This window comes from Carassius auratus, unplaced genomic scaffold (assembly GCF_003368295.1).
Source record: "Carassius auratus strain Wakin unplaced genomic scaffold, ASM336829v1 scaf_tig00021055, whole genome shotgun sequence".
NCBI classification, from domain to species: Eukaryota; Metazoa; Chordata; class Actinopteri; order Cypriniformes; family Cyprinidae; genus Carassius; species Carassius auratus.
Genome location: NW_020525080.1, coordinates 268,118 through 287,190, shown reverse-complemented (window position 1 = coordinate 287,190; position 19,073 = coordinate 268,118). Strand labels below are relative to the sequence as shown.

The window sequence follows — 19,073 nt, the reverse complement described above, 5'->3', positions numbered from 1 at the left end:
ACATTAACTGGATTAATTGAGTGTGATTAGTTCTCTTTATTGGTTGGTCAAAGTTTAATCAGGTTTTTGTGTTAATCTTGATGTATTTAAGCTAAATCATGTGAAATCTGCACCTCTGCTCCTGCCCCAATGATTATTAAAATAGTGATCCACGAGAGTCTTCCTGATCTTTAAAGTGAGTGACATTCATAAACTCTTTAAGATGAAGTTATACAGTACATATGTGTTAACTGACTGCATACGAAGTTTGCACTACCAATGGTTTGATTATATGAGGTGTTTGAATATTGCTTCCTTGTTCACAATGCAGTGCTAATTTGTTAATGAATAATTGTAAAACATTTTCACCAAATGAAAATTAAAACAAATTAAAATTCAACTCGGAATGACAAAAAACATGATGATCATCTCCAGGTTACTTATGCAACCATGGTTCAAAAAAAGGAATGAGGTGCTGCATGGGAGAACACTTTGGGAATGTTTCCAGTGTGACCACACTCTGAATCACGTGTGTAATCAGTCCAATGGAAGGGCGAGGCATTATAGCTGGGTGATGCAGCAACCAGGAAGCCATAAAAGCACATGAGGTGGAAATGGCATCAGCTTCTAGAAATGAAGCAAGCGCTTACAGGAATGCTAGAAGTATGGCCCTGAGATGCAGCATCTCGTTCCCTTCAGGGAAACATGGTTACATACATAACCTGGAGGCGTTCCCCTTTAGGAGCTTAAGCTGCATCTCAGAACACTTTGGGAATGAGAATGCCCACACCACCAGACTTGCAAATCCCTATCTAGTTTGGAAGAGCACAGCTAGGACGAGAGAACAGAAGAGCTAGAAGTGGCTCGCATATCTAGGCCATAGAACCTGACAAAAATGAGGGGAGAGGACCATCCCGCTGCATTGCAGATGTCTAGCATGGACACACCTGCCTGGAGGTTGCCATACCTTGGGTTGAGAGAGCTTTTACCCCAATGAGGTGAAGGGAGATCAAATAATTTGTAGGCAATAGTAATGGCATCAACAATCCACTGACCGGTGGTCTGCTCCATAGCAGGAAGACCCCTATTCGGGGGACCATAACACACAAGCAATTGGTCCACCCTTTTCCACAGGGCAGTTCTGTGGATGTACATGCAGTTAAGATTCTGCTTGTCAGACTCCCTGAAGGGAGGATGACAGAAGGCCTGTAGCATGATAAGCTGCGGTATAACATTCTTGAGCCACCACTGTAGGGGTCTCATGTACAGCAGTTAAAAAGGTATCACGTTGGACGCAGCTGCCATTAAATCTAATAGTTTCTGAAACTGGTTGACAGTGAGTGACTGGCCTTCTCTGACTCTCGTGACTGCAGTGAAGATCGACTTGATCCGAGCAGGGAATAATCGTGCCTGCATCTTGGTCGAATCCCACACCACACCCAGATAAGTGTTCCTCTTTAATGGAGAAAGCACACTTTTCTTATTGTTTAGTGTTAACACCAAATTTTTCACATGGGCAAGAATGACATCTCAATGTTGAACCACTGTCTGCTCTGACATACCCAAAATCAACCAATCATTATAATTTAGTATGCTGATGCCCTGGAGTTGCAGTGGAGCTAGAGCTGCATTCACACACTTCGTAAAAGTGTGGAATGAGAGTGCTAGTACAAAAGGAAGAACTCGATAGTGGTAAACTTTGGTCTTGAAAGCAAACCTCAGGAATGCCCTGTGAGTGGGAAGGATGGAGAAGGGGTGGCGAGCATCTCAGCTCCACTACGTTTCCGGGTGTAAGACACCGAGATCTGTGCTCTCTGGAGATTGCTGCACCCTGGAACTATGGCAGGGTTAGCAAACTGATCTCCTGAGGGGTCTGAGGACAGACGGACAATTTGTATTGCTGTGCACCCGACTCTTCCCAAGTTGGGGCCGCCCTCAGCGGTCCTGGGCCATGACTGTCAGGACTGCTTTGTCAAGGGCTTCCTCACCTAAGACATGGCCCTCAGATTGGACCTTGACTTGGAAGCCCTGGCTTAGAGCACTGCCTACCTCGGTCATATTGCAGGGGAGAGCGCGAGGAGATGCTCAACTTTTGAACCTCCTGTGTGAGGAGCTGGTACACGGTTGGGGCTGCTCCCGCCCAGCAGCCCCAGAAGTAGAGAACGGCGAGTGAGAAACTGCTTGAATGCCGCCGCCTGTTTATGAGCCACCTGGTATCTGTTGACAACAAAATTGACAGCGTAGCCAAACAGACCAGAAGGGACAAGCGGGGAGTCCATGAGGAAGACCCTGTCTTTCTCCTTTATGTCTGACATGGTCAACCACATATGTCTCTCCACTGCCACCAGATCTGCCATGGACCGCCCAATGGCAGGTCTTCTTGGTGGTGCGGAGATAAATCAATGATTCTCCTCAGTTCTGAAATATCATCTGTTTTAACTTCTTCACTTTCATGTAGCTCTTTAAACAAGTTGGCTCGGTATGCCTGCAAAACAGCTATTGTGTGCATACATGCTGCTGCTGTGTACCCCTTGCCTGCCAGCACTGAAGTGGTTTGCAGCAGATTGGAAGGCAGGACTGGAGACTGTAGAGATGATGCTATGTTGGAAGACGGATAGTATGAGAGCATCTGTTCTATCCAGTGCATCGATCTATAGCTGTGTTTATCCAACTCCGCCACATTTCTGTAATAAGAAGAATAGGATGAATAAGCGGGCCAAGAATAGTTTCAACCGCGACCTCGAAACCTCGATATGAAGGTCGGGGAAATAAGGCAGGCTCTGGCATTGAGGTGGTGGCTTAGTTCACAGAAACCGCTCATATAATTTAATCTTTTGCCATTCAGCCTGTTTCTTGCCGTATCCTCAATGCTCTCCACATCAACCTCCTTGGAGGAAGATAGGCGGAGCGCAGAGCCCACTCCCCAGGTGGAAGAAACTGCAGAAAAATGGTTTCCGAGAGCAGGCAGAATCTGGAGGGTGATGAAGAAGATAGGTACTCGCCAGTCTCCATTCCCTCCACTAGATCAATCTATGAACTCCACGAGTGCAGCTGCCACTCCGCCTCCTTGAAGAGAGCCTTCTGGGAGTGAAGCCTATGCAGGGAAAGCTGCCCACAGTGCGAGCAGTTAGCTCCCTCAAGGGCAGTCTCGGCGTGCTTCTCTCCCGAGCAGACAACGCACAGTCTGTGTGTATACCCATGATGTAGCATGGGCAGGGAGAAAAACACAGTCTATAACATGATCTGCTTTCACCCAGATGCTTAGTTTTACCCTTAGCTTTTGACATATTGTAGCTTATATGTGCTGATTTGTGCTACTTTGACAAACAAGAGTAAATTAGATTTACAGAACATATGGGACTGACACACACAGAGCTTCGCTGAATGACAGAAAGCTGATGCTGGTTCCACCTAACATGCAGTTTCCTGGTCGCTACGTCACCCGCCTATGAAATCTTCCCCTTCCATTGGACTGATTATATATGTGATTCATGTGTAGACACAAAACTGTCCCAAAGCATTATCTGAAGCAGCTTGAATACCGGAATGAGAACTATTGACATTTTCTTTAACTAATAAAAGCAATTTGGGATGAGATCCAGTCAGAACTAACCTGAGTTGTATGGAGGGTAGATGAGATAATTTGTGCAGTAATGCTGTGATCTACCCGGCGAGATATAAGTTTGCATACACTTTTTTCACATCTCACACTCAAAAATGTCAAAGTCTGGGAGTAAGAAAAGAGCAGACATATGATAAATTATAAAAAGTGAGATGCGAAAGAAAACACCTGTCAGTGCACAAGTAATGAATTCAGTTCTCTTCTGCATCTTATTGCACTTGAACTGACATATGTCCATACATATGTCAAATTGTCTGTTTTGGTGAGTATTCATGTATACACACTTGGGAAAATATTGCATATTTATTCAGTAAGTTTATTGGATCCATCCTTTTGGTTGTAAAGGGAAAGCAGCCTATTTATTTAGTTGTCTGTGACATTAATGTTAATCAAACAGAAAAAAAGACAAAGAGAAAATCACTCACTGCTCTCGACTGAATCACTTAAGTAGCCCTAATAAGGATTAATCTAAATTTTATTTATATAGATATATATGTCTGCTAAATCTATAATTTTTTTTATTTATTTTTTTTTATTTTATTTTTTTATACATAACACATGAAGTTTGAGAGTTTGGTAAATGTATAAACAGCTGAGTGTTGTTTACCCATTACCCCATTTTTAATCCAGTCCCATTTTGTTTACTATAGTATTACTTTTGTTTTTTGTTTTTTCTGTCATGCCAGAAAGACTGGAATTTTGTTCTCCCTCTTGAAAGTGATTGCTCATACTTATTAATAAATGTGATTTCATATGTACATATAAGTATGTACATTTTATATTTTATTGTTGCACAATAAAATGTATCATTTATATTGTTTTCCCTGCTATGTACAGCCAACCAGTTGAGGTTAATTTATCTAAATTTTAGTTTCCTTAAAGAGAGAGAAAGATATTATAAGTTATTTGAAGAACTTAAATAGGTTCTGAGTGAATAAATTTATAATGTTACAAAAGATTTATATTTCAAATAAATTTTGTTCTTTTGAACTTTCTATTCATCAAATAATCCTGTAAAAATGTATAATGGTTTCCACATAAATAGCACAACTGCTTTCAATATGGATGATAATAATAAAATGTCTTTTGAGGGGTTATAATTTTTTTACACTGTTCATTACAGTATGTGAGGTTAAGAGGTCACTGTAGTTTCTGTGCTAAAACTTAGTTTCTTATTGCACATAACACAACACGCTCTGGTAATGGAGCATGTTTTATGTGGTCTTGTTAATTTGCTGAGTCGGAGTCTAAACCAAGGCTGAGCAATACCCAGCATGTCTGTTCGCCTCTGCGTTTTATCTCTTGGCTTTTGTCAAATAGGCACCAGGACATGTCCTACTTGCAAATGGCAATGTTGAAAGCATGTGAGAAGGTTCCCAATTATAGTACAGCATATTTTTCTTTGGCAATAAAGGCTGAAAGAGCAGATGGGTATCAAAAAACAGTGACAGGAGTTCAAGGCGGTAATCACAAACCTTGCCAATTACCGCGTTACCCAAGAAACAAGAAACAATGGGCAGATCAAAGGGCCTCTTATGACTCATAGCAGTTGTTGTTTGAACGGCAAAACTCTGAACTGGAAACTACTGCTGCTTTAATGTACATTACTTTTCTTCCGGACTAGATGCATCATGGGTAAACTGAAAAGATTTGACCACAAAGAGACGTCAAATGCTTTGTCTTCTGAACCCTTTTCCTCTTTCAATGGCTCACTTTAAATTGTCCAAAATATTTCCTGTAGAGGTCATTAATGCATGCAGTGTTTGTGTGTTATGGAGCAGTTTTGGACTCTTCAGAGACATTGTGCTTTTCTCTCTGCTGGTGCTCTGCTAAATTTAGAAGCCTTTAGTTTTCTTTACTAGCACAGATGGCCTTTGTCCCACTCGGCATTATGCTTGAAATTAGTCTGCCAGGAAATACTATTGTAAAGATATTTCCAAATTATATTAGGAAGCCCTTAAGTGGTTGTGATGCCAGTGATGCATTCTCATTTTTTTAGGTATCCGGTATCTCTTTAATTCTCTCCAATAAGATGGCACAGTGACCCCAAACGTTATAATTCTATCATCATTTACTTGTTCTCATGCCATTTCAGACTTGTTTGGTGAACGGAAACGATCCTAGGATAAACGGATGGTGAGTTGCACTATTGCTATAAAATCTTTGAGCATCTGGTTTCAGTTGGAGGCTTTTGAAACTGTTTTTTTGAATGATATATTCAAATATTCCGTGATTTCTGCCGAGGGTAGGATATAAAATGTTTTGATTGTAGATGATAAAATGTCTCCATGATCTGCTTTTGAAGAAATGTTGTATTGTTCTACAGCACACATTCTAAAAGCAGCAGTTCTGGCGCCGCAGAATTAATATACTGCGACATACGTTAACATCAGTGTTAAATCAGTGGTAGAGTTACTCTCACTGAACACTGCACTTATTCAGATCTGCTTTAAAGCATTTCTGGTTACTTAAACATTTCATTCGTGTGCTTTTCTGACATGCAGTTTTTTTGAGGACAAAGTGCGGCATGAAAACGAAAAAGTCCGTCAAACTGTACCTGATTGCTGAACTAAGTTATGTTTTGTGTTAATACTTTCAAAACACACAAGGTTTATGTATAGACTCAGTTGGATATGTCTAAAATGGATATGTCTAAAAGTGATCAACTGAAAGAAACGGATGCATATCTTTATATTAGATGCGTGCAGTTCCTAAAGGGACAGTAGGATACATGCTTCCGACTGTAATTAAAGGGATAGTTCTTCCTAAAATTTTATTTCTGTCATTGTTTATTCATTCACATGTTGTCCCAAACCTATATTAACTTATTTCTTTTGCTGAACACAAAATAGTGTATTTTGAAGAATCTGTGGATGTCACTGTGGACCAGCAACTGTTGGGTTTTCCACCTTCTTTAAAAATAGAGTTTATGTTTAGCAGAAAAAGGAAACTCATTAAGGTCTAAAACTACTTTTGAGTGAATACATTAAGTTATAAAAAAATAAAACACAATTTAAATTTTGGGAAAATTATTAATTTAATGTTAATAAAACACAAAGAGAGAAAAATCACTCAATACTCTTGACTGAAAATCTGTAATACAGTTGCTTTAATAGGAATCAATGTATATAGTGTTTCATTTTTGTATTTGTTCATAAAAAAAATCATTTTTTTTTTTTTTTTTTTTTGGCTAAATACACCTATTGTACCTGAAAATAAAACACATTATTTTATTTGTATAATATCTGTATTTAGAATGTGTATCTTTTTTCTAATTTTTTAATAACAAAGATAAAATAATGACAAAGATGTTTTTTATCTTCACCCATGGACCTTGGCTTAAATATCTGCCATACTTTTTCATATTGTGCATAAGGCTTTGTATTTATAGCCTAATAGGGAAATTAGTTTGGCTATGATGCTCAGCTAGCAAAATAGAAAAACCAACATGACAAAAAATCGTGATAAACTCATGATATTTCATATTGCCCACACCTATCCGAGGGGGAACAAACCGATACAGACTGCAAACCCCTGCCCCCAGTCGATGATTGTGCCCTCATAACACCATTTCGCCCCTGCCCCTCGGGATGTCTGTTCATGCAACTGCTTTCCACGTTTAATCACCAGATGAATGTGGAAGCAACATAAAGAACTTCATAGGCTATTTTAAATGTTTGTAAAATGCCATCTTTTTACTAATGTATTTTTATTTAATTTTTTTACATTTCTATTATTAAATAATTCATTATAACAGCTCATTATACATTCAGCTTTACAGTATAATTAAAAGCCAGGCATAAAATGCTAATTGTTTTTATTTTATTTTATTATTATAAATTATTTTATCTTTAGTATTTAGTATAGTATTTATTTATTTTATTTTTTAATGTGAAGATCGATCCTCTAGATAAAACAACAGTATCACAAATATTGATATTTATTGCAAGTATAGCTGCAGAAATTAACACATTTTTCCAAACTCTGGTAGTAACTCAATTCGTTTTTAATGCATTAAGTCAGAATTAATCATCAATCGAATCAATCTGCAGCACCGAAACTGAAAATGCTTCTCAGTGGCTTATACAGTTTATAGAGCTTATTGCACATCTAATGTACAATGAATTAAATGCACGTCCTGTTGAGCTAATGGACTACAGTGCTGCTCATCGAAAAATCTTTTGTTGTGTCAGTTCCATGAAAAATAATATGGTCTACCTCATATGCAAATGTAACCCTTTGCGCAATTGCAACTTTATAAACATTCCAGTAAGTTGTGTAATTTATGTAACAAAAATACATCAGAGTGCTTAAAAAAGACACCTGAAAGATGTTTCCAGTGCACTAAAATTGGACATTTTGAAACCATTAAATCCAGATTCGTTTTGTCATTTCCACTTTTTGAAAAGACAGAGCTGATTCCCTAACAATCAAAAATGAAGAAAACAAACCTCCGTTCTGAAGTCAGTGTTGAAAGCATCTCAACGCATTGTGGAGGAACTGTCTAGAAGCATAAAAAGAGATTGTGACAGCGAAAAGACACTTATGGATGCAGACAGGCAGTGAAAAGGGACCTAAACAATAGTGTTGCACTTCAATGAATGGCTACAGAGCGTGTGCCACGGCTTCTGACAGCAGCGAGGAACCAGGATTGAGATGAAAATGAGGAAAAGAACATGAAGGAAAAAGAAAAGATGCATGCGTGCGTGCGTGCAGAGAAAGAGAGAGAGCGATTGACTGGAAGGAGGGGGTTACTTGAGGGGAGCAGGGCTGGCTAAATAGGAATCATCTCTCTTAGCCAATGAGTTTAAAGAGAGAAGCAGATGTCACAGGAGTGAGAGGGACCACCTCCGCAAGCTCAAGCACCCTCAGTGAAAAGAGCGCAATGAGCAGTGCACTGTCACACCGGCAGTTGCTATCTCCTTTCTCTCTACAGAACGCACACATTCTCACGCTCCTGCTTGATTTTGCAGGCTGTCAGCTGGAAGCCTCAGCGTAGGTAAGACTTGCATGTTAAGTCTATGCATGCACATTAGCAAAGGATGGTCATTAAAGTATGTCTGGTCTGCCTTTTTTGGGGGAGTTATATGTGAGTTTCTCCTGATAGAGGTGCAGTCAGAGAAACTGGGGAGGTTCTTATGTAAGTGTCGTGGCTCAGAACTGATTTTACGAAAACTTTGAAATGAGACGAGAGGAGAGAGTCACAGCGGAAGCTATGAGATCGGCTGTTCCTGAGTGCAGGAATTCTTAATAAAGGAGAGCTTTAAATGATTGGAGTCACTTTGTGTGGTCTCCCAAACATTCCAGTTCATGTGGTCCGATCCACAGGCAGGTAAATTGCCATTCAGATGCTGCAAACCTTAAGTTAAAACAATGGCTGTGTTTGTTTTCCTTTTTTTTTCTGGCTTTCACTGCATTCAGCATGTTTTATTTTTCTCCTGACTATAATAAATGATGTTTAGCACCCATCAGCTCTCGCTCAATCCAGGGTGCCAACACCAAATCTTTTTGTTCGAGGGGGGTATGCTCCATAAAGTGTTAAGCAGACAACAATGTGGGAATGTGTATGTCTGCAGGGTTATTAAAGCTGACTGTGGTTGTCAATAGTTGTTACTATCAGTGCCAGAAGTATTCATGCTGAATATGTGGGGGATCAGCAGATATTTTGTTGGCTGTTGTTATTGATATTTTTATCCCAGGAGTTGGATGTTGAAGCATGTCTTTGAACTTCCATGACTCATTGACGCTCACCTGCCCTACTTTGAGAAAAGGATGATAAAGTATTTTCCATACTTCATGTAGGAATTCAGATGAAAGCCTCACAATCTATTACCTGCATTGCTTTTGCCCCATTTTCTCAAGAGTACAACACTTGAAAGTTTTATCAAAATATCAGAAGGGAAAAATGCTTTGTGTTATTTAGTCAAAGCGACACATGGAGACAGCTGTGTGCGGCCCACATTTTGGTCCATTTTGAGAGAGTTTGATTCCCTTTAGAAAATATGAAAGATCCTGCAAACTTCTGGATTTGTTATTTCGTTTTATTTTTCATATGCAAATGAGTTTTGTGGTGGAATAACTGCAAGTCTGATGCAAATTTGCAGCTCTGACAACGAATACATGCTAAAGTCGATAATTTTGTCATCTTTTTCACATCGTCTCCTTCGCTGATGAATAAGTAAATTCAACTCGCCGCTGAAAATAGTTTGGTCCACATACTCCATAAGTAATGTACCTGTGTCTTATATTTCATTTATACTCTTGATGCCATGTGGAGAAAGAGCACTGTTCTGCGGCAGCATTTCATCAGCATCAACCATCAGACATTTGATCATCGTCTCTATCTCAATGACTTTCACCCAACCAGGACATAGACATACCTCCCCTCTTCAGAGTCACCTCTACCTGTGATCAACCAAGCACAGCTGTGCCCTCCCGTCTCTTAGAGTTAGTGTATATACATCCTCTCGAGCCATTTGTTTTCTGTTGCAGGTCAGAGCTGTGAATTAAAGCTGAAAATGAGAAACTGTAGCTTATGCTTGTGCTCATTGCCGCTTGCTCTGTTTGTGCAGTCGTTTCTGGAGGCGTCTCAAGTGTGACGATCAGGCAGAGTAATGGCAGGTGTGGACTGATGCGTATACGCAGGCTTGAATCATTCATATAAATAAGATGGAGAGCTCAGGGGCCGACTGTGCCGAGGCACAGAGGCTGGCTGTGAATCACTCTAACACCCCGTCAACTCCAAGAGCCAGCATCAGTATAAAACTAGAGCGCTTCCCTTATAGTCAACAGAGTTGTCTACTATGCTAGAGTGTGATTTGCAGTGTAGAACGCTTCGGTGATTATATTGAGAATGGTCTAGTGGCATTGTGTCATGTATCTTGCTTACAGTGTAAAGAGTTTATTGAGAACAGTCTGTATAAAAGGAAATTAATCATCTTTCATTTCAATGATGTCTTCTTATATTCTCAAGATTTTCTCTTCTATAGTTTCAGATTTATGGACACGTACTGCACTCAAATTTGTCAAGTTAATAAAGTCTGCTATTACAAGCCAGATATTTCAATACAAGCCTGGTTTGAATTAAATTAAAGATTGGTAAATAAAGTTCCCTTTTTTTAATGATTTAATTGATTCATTCAGCAAAGATGCATTGATCAAAAGTGACAACAAATACATTTATAAATTACAAAAAAAAAATCTAAATCTTTTGAACTTTATATTTTTTAAAGAATCCTGAAAAGATGTGTTACAGTTTTCACAAAAAATAAGGAGCAGTGGTTTTCAATACAGGTGTTAGTGAGAAATATGTTTTAAGCAGCAAATCAGCATACTAGAATGATTTCTGAAGGATTATGTAACAATGACGACTCGAGTAATGATGCTGAAAATTCAGCTTTGCAATTCAAAAATGACATTTTAATTTACAGTGTATTTATATATATATATATATATATATATATATATATATATATATATATATATATATATATATATATATATATATATACAATATGTATTGTATGATTTTGACTTATGGAATTTTTTGAGAAGCATCAGAAAATGTATTTCTTTTGTCTTTGACTGTTTAATGAATGTCACTTCTTCAGTTAAATGTGCAACTTTAACTTTTGGAGCAAATAGGAGTTTTTTTTAAGCTTATTGACCCATATCAAGTTGATTTCCACCTTTTGAGGCAGCACAAACAGTTTGATTGAAGTTACAACAAAGCATGAAACAATGAAACAAGACAGTGTTCAGTCAAGCGTTCTCTGTTAATACAAAACAATGCTGTAATTTCATTGAAATACATCTCACGTGGAAACCAGTTGTTGGCATTTTTCTGCCATTGCTTGTTCATGACACCCAAAGACTCATTCATCTGTTGATGAAAGCGATTGATTAATACTTGAATTAAGTACTGAAAACATCTCAGCACGCATATTCGCTGAGATGTATTGGAGCGTTTAAGGTCTTGGCAGACAGGTTCTTCTGTGAGTCGGTAATGTACTTGAAATGCCAGGAATGCCCATGCAGATAAAAATGATGTCCCTGGTGGCCTGGAACATGATTTCAGCCTGTATGAGGTTTCAACAGCTTTCTCCATCTTGCTTCTGTGCAAACAGTGTTGCACCCCTTCTCCAGTGTTTATCGATTGAACCATTCACTCTATCAGTCATCTGATCAAGCTCTCCTTTCTTAGTTGCTTCTCTTAAACATCCCAATTCTGCTTCTGAAAATCACTGCATTCAGCTGAGGACCAAGAGAGAAACATAGAAAGAACTACAGCAATTATCTGTAAATATGTCCTTTAGCAGAACTACTGTCAAATCCATCAATGTCTTTCTGAAGTTCCTCCTCCTGGAACCGTCCTTGAAAAAGCATGCAATATTATTAAAATTACGGTGATTTACATGGCTCACTTAGTTTGAGTATTTCTACTCCTTGCATATCTGCCTAACTTCATATGACCTTTAAAATCTGAGCATGCTAAAATATAAGTACCCATAAGTGCGCCCTCATCAGAAACCAGGAAATTACACTTGTGTCATCCTCCTGCTGTTTCTTGATGCAGTTCGAGTGCACTGTAGGTCTTCAGGGAGCATGTTTATGGCTCTGAAGTAACATTCGAAACTGAAATACAGCAACCAAAATGAATATGGTGATTAATTGTGTCTCTGAAGGATGATGTTGACCAGTAGAGGACATTTGAATGTCTCTTTGAACTGAAAGGCTTGATTTTTTTTTTTTAAACCAAACTAAAAAGGCAGCTCATAAGGTCTTTTTTATCTTGTGTGTGTGTGTCTGTATCTGTGAATCATCAGAGCTTTGCTTGTTACCCTATGAGGATGAAAGGAAGACGAAGCTTTCATACATAAATATTCAGGTCTCTCTGTAATGGATCTGTGCATGGATGCTTTAGCTGACACAAAAGCAAGAAATAGGCACGTGAAAAGCTATTTGTCAACGACAGCTGAACTGACCAGCATGATTCCTGTGCATTTTAATAGCCTCCTCTCCACGTGCTGCTGCCTCTGTAGTGCGTACAAGGTACAGATTGCTTTATCATTTTAAATGAAACCTACTGATGTGAAGATATATTGCCCACAGCTGTCTCATAAATCTGAGATGGGATAATTTCTCTGAGGCTTGAAGAGTTTTATGAAGAAAATCTGAATGGCATATTCTTGTGCAGAAATCAATGGCATAATACCTAGGGTGTTTTTTTTTTTTTTTTCTTTTCTTCTTCTTTTTAAAGTACATGATCTAAGTTTCAATAAACTTTTAACATTTAATCTTTAGCAACTCTAGAAATGATTGTCAATTTTTAATGTAACGTACATTATAATGTGACATTCACTGTCAGCATTTAAACTATTTTTTTCCTTTCTTTTTTTTTTTACTTTGTTTATTTATCACTCAATCAATCAAACACTCAATCATGGATATTTTACATATTAAGCTAATCTCAAAATTAATTTCCATTTTCATGCTGTACATTCTAATATTGTTGTGCCTAAATTCACTTTTAGGATTGATTTATTTTGATTTGCTGTTGTCTAAAAATCATTTGACATTAATCTTAACCTTAAGATGAATAAGTTAATAAGTTAAATGTAATCTTTAACAAATATATGAAAAATGTTGTATAACTTTTAATACATTACAATATTATGCCCAATTTCTATTGTAGCATTTGAAACAATATCACTGATTAATTTGTTTTATGAATTTGAGATGAACTAGTATAGCATTATAATGTTGGCCATACATTTTTTAAACCGTCTTTCTGGAACAGTGTAAAGTCCCAGTGCTCTGCAACCGTACATCAGCAATTTTGGGATGCTGCTCAACCAATCAAATTTAAGGACTGGAACTAATTGTTATATTGAATGCTGCCATTGAATACTGGTTCTGCCCATACATCAACAATTCCCTATTTTATTTGTTTATCAAAGACAATTACACAGGACAGCAGAATCTCCCTCTCTTTATAGTAAATGCATGAGGTTGCATTTGAATGCAGTTCCACTCTGTCCTTTTGGAGGTGTCACTTTTGCCCGATATATAGATCATGTTTGTCCAGCGTGCTGTCGGCCAGTTGGTGGCACGCTGTCGCCAGCTCTGGATAATTAATAGCAGAGGGAGCTTGAGGCATTGGGTGATTTCACTCAGGCTGTATTGTAGGTGTGTGTCAATCTAGGCTGATGTGTGCTGCCTGCAGCAACATTAAGATTGCAGGCATGGGGACCAGAGATACCCATTTACCATCATGCCCTCTGACAAACAGATCAGAAGAGTCCCAGACACACAAAACGAAGGTCAGCCTCTTTTAAATGATAGATTTGTGACACACAGCCTCCAGGCACTGTCTGTGTGTATGGCCTTGTTTATGCATGCACATAACAGTTCAGCTTTAAAACCTAGTAAGCAGCCTACAGCGGCAGCGTTTTAAGGTATCAGAATTATATATATCTCTATATATCTATATATATATATATATATATATATATATATATAGATATATAGATATATATATATATCTATATCTATATATATATATATATATATATATATATATATATATATATATATATATATATATATATATATATAAATCCAAACTATAGGCCAGCATCACAGAAGTCCTAAAATGAGAATTCAGCCCTAGAAAAAAAGTCAGTTCCAAACAGACTGTTATTTGATATTTGATTCATACAAAGAGACACTAAAACATATTAATGTCTAATAAAAAATGTGCTTGTTTGGAAAAATATGTTTTACTGATCAGGTTTTTAATACCAGTAATCCCCTTTATAAAATGTAAAGGCTGTTATGTATGTTCATGTAGAAAGAAGTCATTATACTTTGTACAGAAAAATTTAGAATATTTCAGAAAAAATGTTATTTTTGTATTAAATATATTCATGTATAATATAAATAATATAAATATAGATGATGTGTACAATTATATTTATTTATTATTGATATTTTACAATAATTATTAATTCTGTAAAAAAAAAAAATGTTTAATAAATATTGTAAATTAACATTCCTATTCTCTTTAATAATCTCTGTTTCTGCCTATGTAGTGTTTCCAAATTGGCCATTTTAGGTTATTAGGTTCCATTTAGGTTAGCATGCTGCCTTAGAAGGTAGTTGCCTGTATAGGCAGTAGTCAACAAGGTGGCACACTAGACTTTGGAACAGAACTGTAGTGTGTGTTTGCATTTGTGCAGGTCTATGTCTGTTCTAGGAGTCTTGGTAGCAATTACCCTGGAGAGCAGAGACTTCATGGCTGGATCTGCAGTCTGCTCCACATTTTTCATTTACATCACTCCCCCCACCACCACCACTAGACGTCGACATGCTAATTACTGTGGCGGGTGGTGACGTGATCTCATGGGGTCTTGTGTAGTTGCTGTCTTATTGGTTCAGGGATATCCTGGCCAGAGCAACAGGCCCTACAGTCCATCCACTGACACTAAATTCAGCAGGCAAGTCACTGGGAGAAGTCACCTTTATGCACTCAGCACTGCGTAAAGCCCTGCGTGTCCATAACCTCTATTAGTTCAGGATCATAGACACTCAACTGAGCTCCCTGATGCTCAGAGAATAATCATTTTGAGTGACTGCATTCTACCACATTCTCATTTATTGTCTAATTGCTTTTCATCCCTGAGCACTTGATCTCATTGGGTGCAGCAAGTGATGTTAGTGTCAAAATGCTTTCAGCAGGATGAAAACATTTTCAAGCTTGTCAGTATTGCAAGTATGTGTCTGTTCAAACGTTATTGCATAAGATTTCTGGAGACTAAATTGTCTTTTGCACAGGTGATACAACAAATTTGCATTTTTTTCTACTATGATATTCAGAATAAAATTAGTTTGTATAACTTAGACATATTATTATTGGAAGATTCATGCAGCTGACAAGATAAATGAACCAAAATTGATATCTGAAGGTCCTGTTGGAATAATACTAATTTGCAAATTACTTTGAATAGATATATTACATTTGATTTATGTAACTTTTGATCAATTTAATGCATGCTTGCTGAATAAAAGTATGAATGTTCCAAAAAGAAATCTTGCAGACCCCAAACTTTTGAAAGTTAGTTAGTTTGCTCATTCATTATATTTTTCTTTCTTTTTAGAACTACTAGATCATTTTAATATGAGCCATTTATCAGTTTTTACTTAACATTTCATGTTTTGTTTCTTTGAAGCAGGCTTTGGTGATGTTTTTGTGGATTCAGAAATGAAACTGTAATCTTTGTATTCAGGCAATAGCTAAAGCAGTTAGTCTTTTTAATGTCTGTCCGCCTGCTGTATATCTTAGCATCTGTTAATTACCCTTATTATTAACTGCCAGTTTTGGCACTCCATAATTATGTGTAAACAGAAGAACACCCACATGCAGATGCATATATTACCATTTTCAACAACCAGTTTCCATTTTTTCCCATCATGTAATCACGATGTTATGTGTGATTTTGGCCAATTTCTTTTTGCCTTTTCCACAACAGTTAATATGTGTATACTGTAATGTGCATGTATAGGTGTATACCGGATGCTTTGTGTGAAGAAAATTTGGTTCGAAATGGCTAAATTACAAACAAATACAAAGAAACAGCAAGTAACACATTGAATTAAACATGAAACTTTAAAATCTGAAATAATATTCTCTTGTAAAATGTCCTGCGATAATATTTTCACGTACAACTTCAAATTTAAAGAATTAAAAGTATTTCCTGTATGTAGGTGTTTTTTTTTTTTTTTTTTTTGCACAAGCCTGTCAGCTAAATGATTAGTGTTTTCAACAAGATTTATTGCCATTCTTCATCAATACTACACAAATTATTTGCAAAATAAATTGGCAAGTCAGCATTCACAGCGTACCCTTACGAAACAAAAATATATTGCAATATATTGGAAAATATCATGTTATATATAGGCATATATTCTTATATATATTTATATTTTTCCAATATATTGCAATATATTAAAAGCTGCAATCATTTGTATATTTTGCAATATATTATATAATATATGTATCATCAATATATTATTAAATGTATTCAAATATATTAAATATTAGAAAATAAAAAGGGAAAATAATATATTACAATATATCACAATATATTTTAAGAAATATATTGGTAAATATATTTTCCTTTCGTAAGGGATACAACATATTATGATCAATAACATTTGCTTCTGACTTTATTCTTTACTGACACAGCCCAAAGTTTTTCCACTGGTAATATCATGTATATTCAAGCATTCTAACAGTACATGATGGTGATTTTTTTTTCCCCCACTCCTATTGTTTCTTAATGTTGATCTAATGACATTTTCTGTGTCCTAAAACTAAAACTCACAGAAACAGTTTTGCAATTTTACTAGGACATTATTTAGTTTAGTTTTTAAACTGGTCGTAGAGAGTACTGGTCTGGCTAATTTCAGATTTTAATGTTCTTGTGAGGACATTTAGTCCCCACAAAGTAGTCAAAACCTGACACACACACACACACACACACAATTAGTGCTCCGTTCTTTGTCTCCATCATGGTTCCTCCATTAGCCCCATTCCTCTGAAGTTCCTAATCCCTGTCAGGTTTGGAGGGGTTTGTGTTCTCCTTCACATCTTCACCCCTCCTCCCTCAGTGCAGAAATGACAGACAACCATTCACTTTAAGAACTTAAAGAGATAAGTCCTATGGGAATAAGAGGACGCCTTTGTGCCCAATGTGAATTTTTCCTTGCAGTGAACTGAATCCTTAGGGAGCAGTGCTGACCAGAAACACATCAGGCATGACAACTATCTTTATAGTGACCAAATCTCACCACTCCACCGTTCATATCCTCACCTACGTAGACAAATACAGGCACTATTTGTATTTGATTTGAAGCACAGTATGTTTAAGATACTCGTTTCAGTTTAGCGGATGGCTTTGAAGCCCTTGTCAAATCCAGATAGCAGTCTGTCCGCTGAGGGTCTCGAGTTATATTTGCAAAACGAGAAAATGACTGCCAATTTTTTTAGGCTTGCGGGCATAAAGCTACTTCTCCAGAGATGCGTGGCCTCTTGTACGCTTTCTGGCGTTGGGACTGTTGCTCATACCTTCGCTATGTGCCTTTTTAAGATACTGTTTTTCCCACTTTACCCTGGAAATTCTCCCATGGCAGATCAATACTTCTGGCAGCTTGTTCCCAATGATGGCTCTTAACATATTCTCCATAACATTTGCTGTGCCTTGCATCTAATTAACACATAGCCTACCCACAAATAATGAAATAATGACGAGAGCTGCCTGCACTCTCTCATTTCCCAGCCAAATACCTTGTGCCAAAAAAATCCAGGAACTTGTGTCATTTCCAAGATCTTGGGTGTGTATGAAAAAAAAAAAAAAAAAAACTTTTAAATGTGTGACACTGTGGCCATTAGCAACTACACATTGAACTATGCATCCCAAATTTTATACTTCCAGGGATAGTGCTAAAAGTGAGAGGCTATCATAAAACCACCTGGGAATACTGGCAGTGTTGCTCTGTATAAATAGCAACAGACTGGAATAGTAAAATATTGGTAGCTACAGAACAGAGCAAAGACTGTTTTTGCAAGTGTAAAGCCCTTGGCATTAGTTCTAGAGATCAAAGGCAGCCTCTTCATAATATTGCAAAAGCAGGATCCATTGCTAGAACATGTTTCCACGGCTAATAGAACCATCCCTCTGCATCTGCCTGATTTGTTGTTTATGAGGGAGACTTAGAAGCTAGTGGACAACATGCAAACGCTTTGACACGTCCCCTCCGTTTTTGAGAAAATTGCATCTTTGGAACAATGCACAAATCAATAGCTAGCTATGTTATATTGATTGTTTTCTCTTTGGAGTGGCGGGATGCATTTTGACTGCAAGCATGGGGAGATGCATTACAAACTATTTCTGTATGAAATGGCTCCGTGGTCCCCAGCCGTTCACAGGTTCCTCTCTATGTGCTCAGATTAGGTGGGAATAGAGAGAATTTAGCTTTCTGAGTGAATAATGGCGATCTGGTCTTGGCTTAACTGCTGAGCCAACAATTTAAGGTGTAATTTTGTATGGGGTTTTTAATACAGGAGGGAATATAACCAGCTGCCTGCAAGTCCAAACTCTATTCATTCTCTCATAGTTAAGTAGTTTGCTCTGCGGTCCAGAGTATTATATGATATTGGAAAATTACCAGATTGGATTTCATTATGTAACTGAGATGTTTACTGTCGGAAGACATGAGTGCATAGGGATTTTTTCCAGTTGTTATAACCTCAAAAAATCCAGGCATTCTTTGACTCATGCTGTTTTAATTTACCTTCTTTTAGTTTATCAGTGATTTGCAAGTACAAGAGTACAAGAGCAAATCCAGCTCTTTTATTCTCTCATAATTAAATGTGACTTTTTCTTGTTCCTATCAAATATACTATCATTTC

The 19,073-nt window shown here is 37.4% G+C and overlaps 1 protein-coding gene across 2 annotated transcripts in view; it reads left to right on the top strand.

Moving 5' to 3' along the window:
• Positions 1 to 7,911: 7,911 nt before the first annotated feature.
• The window catches only part of LOC113076735 (thrombospondin type-1 domain-containing protein 7B-like), a 181,116-nt gene continuing 169,954 nt past the window's right edge, over positions 7,912 to 19,073 (top strand). Inside the window, exon 1 of one of the 2 annotated variants that reach the window (XM_026249425.1) lies at positions 7,912 to 8,600. The gene's annotated coding sequence lies outside the window, so the exon portion shown is untranslated. The remainder of the gene's footprint in view (positions 8,601 to 19,073) is intronic. The other variant, XM_026249426.1, reaches the window with a different exon arrangement.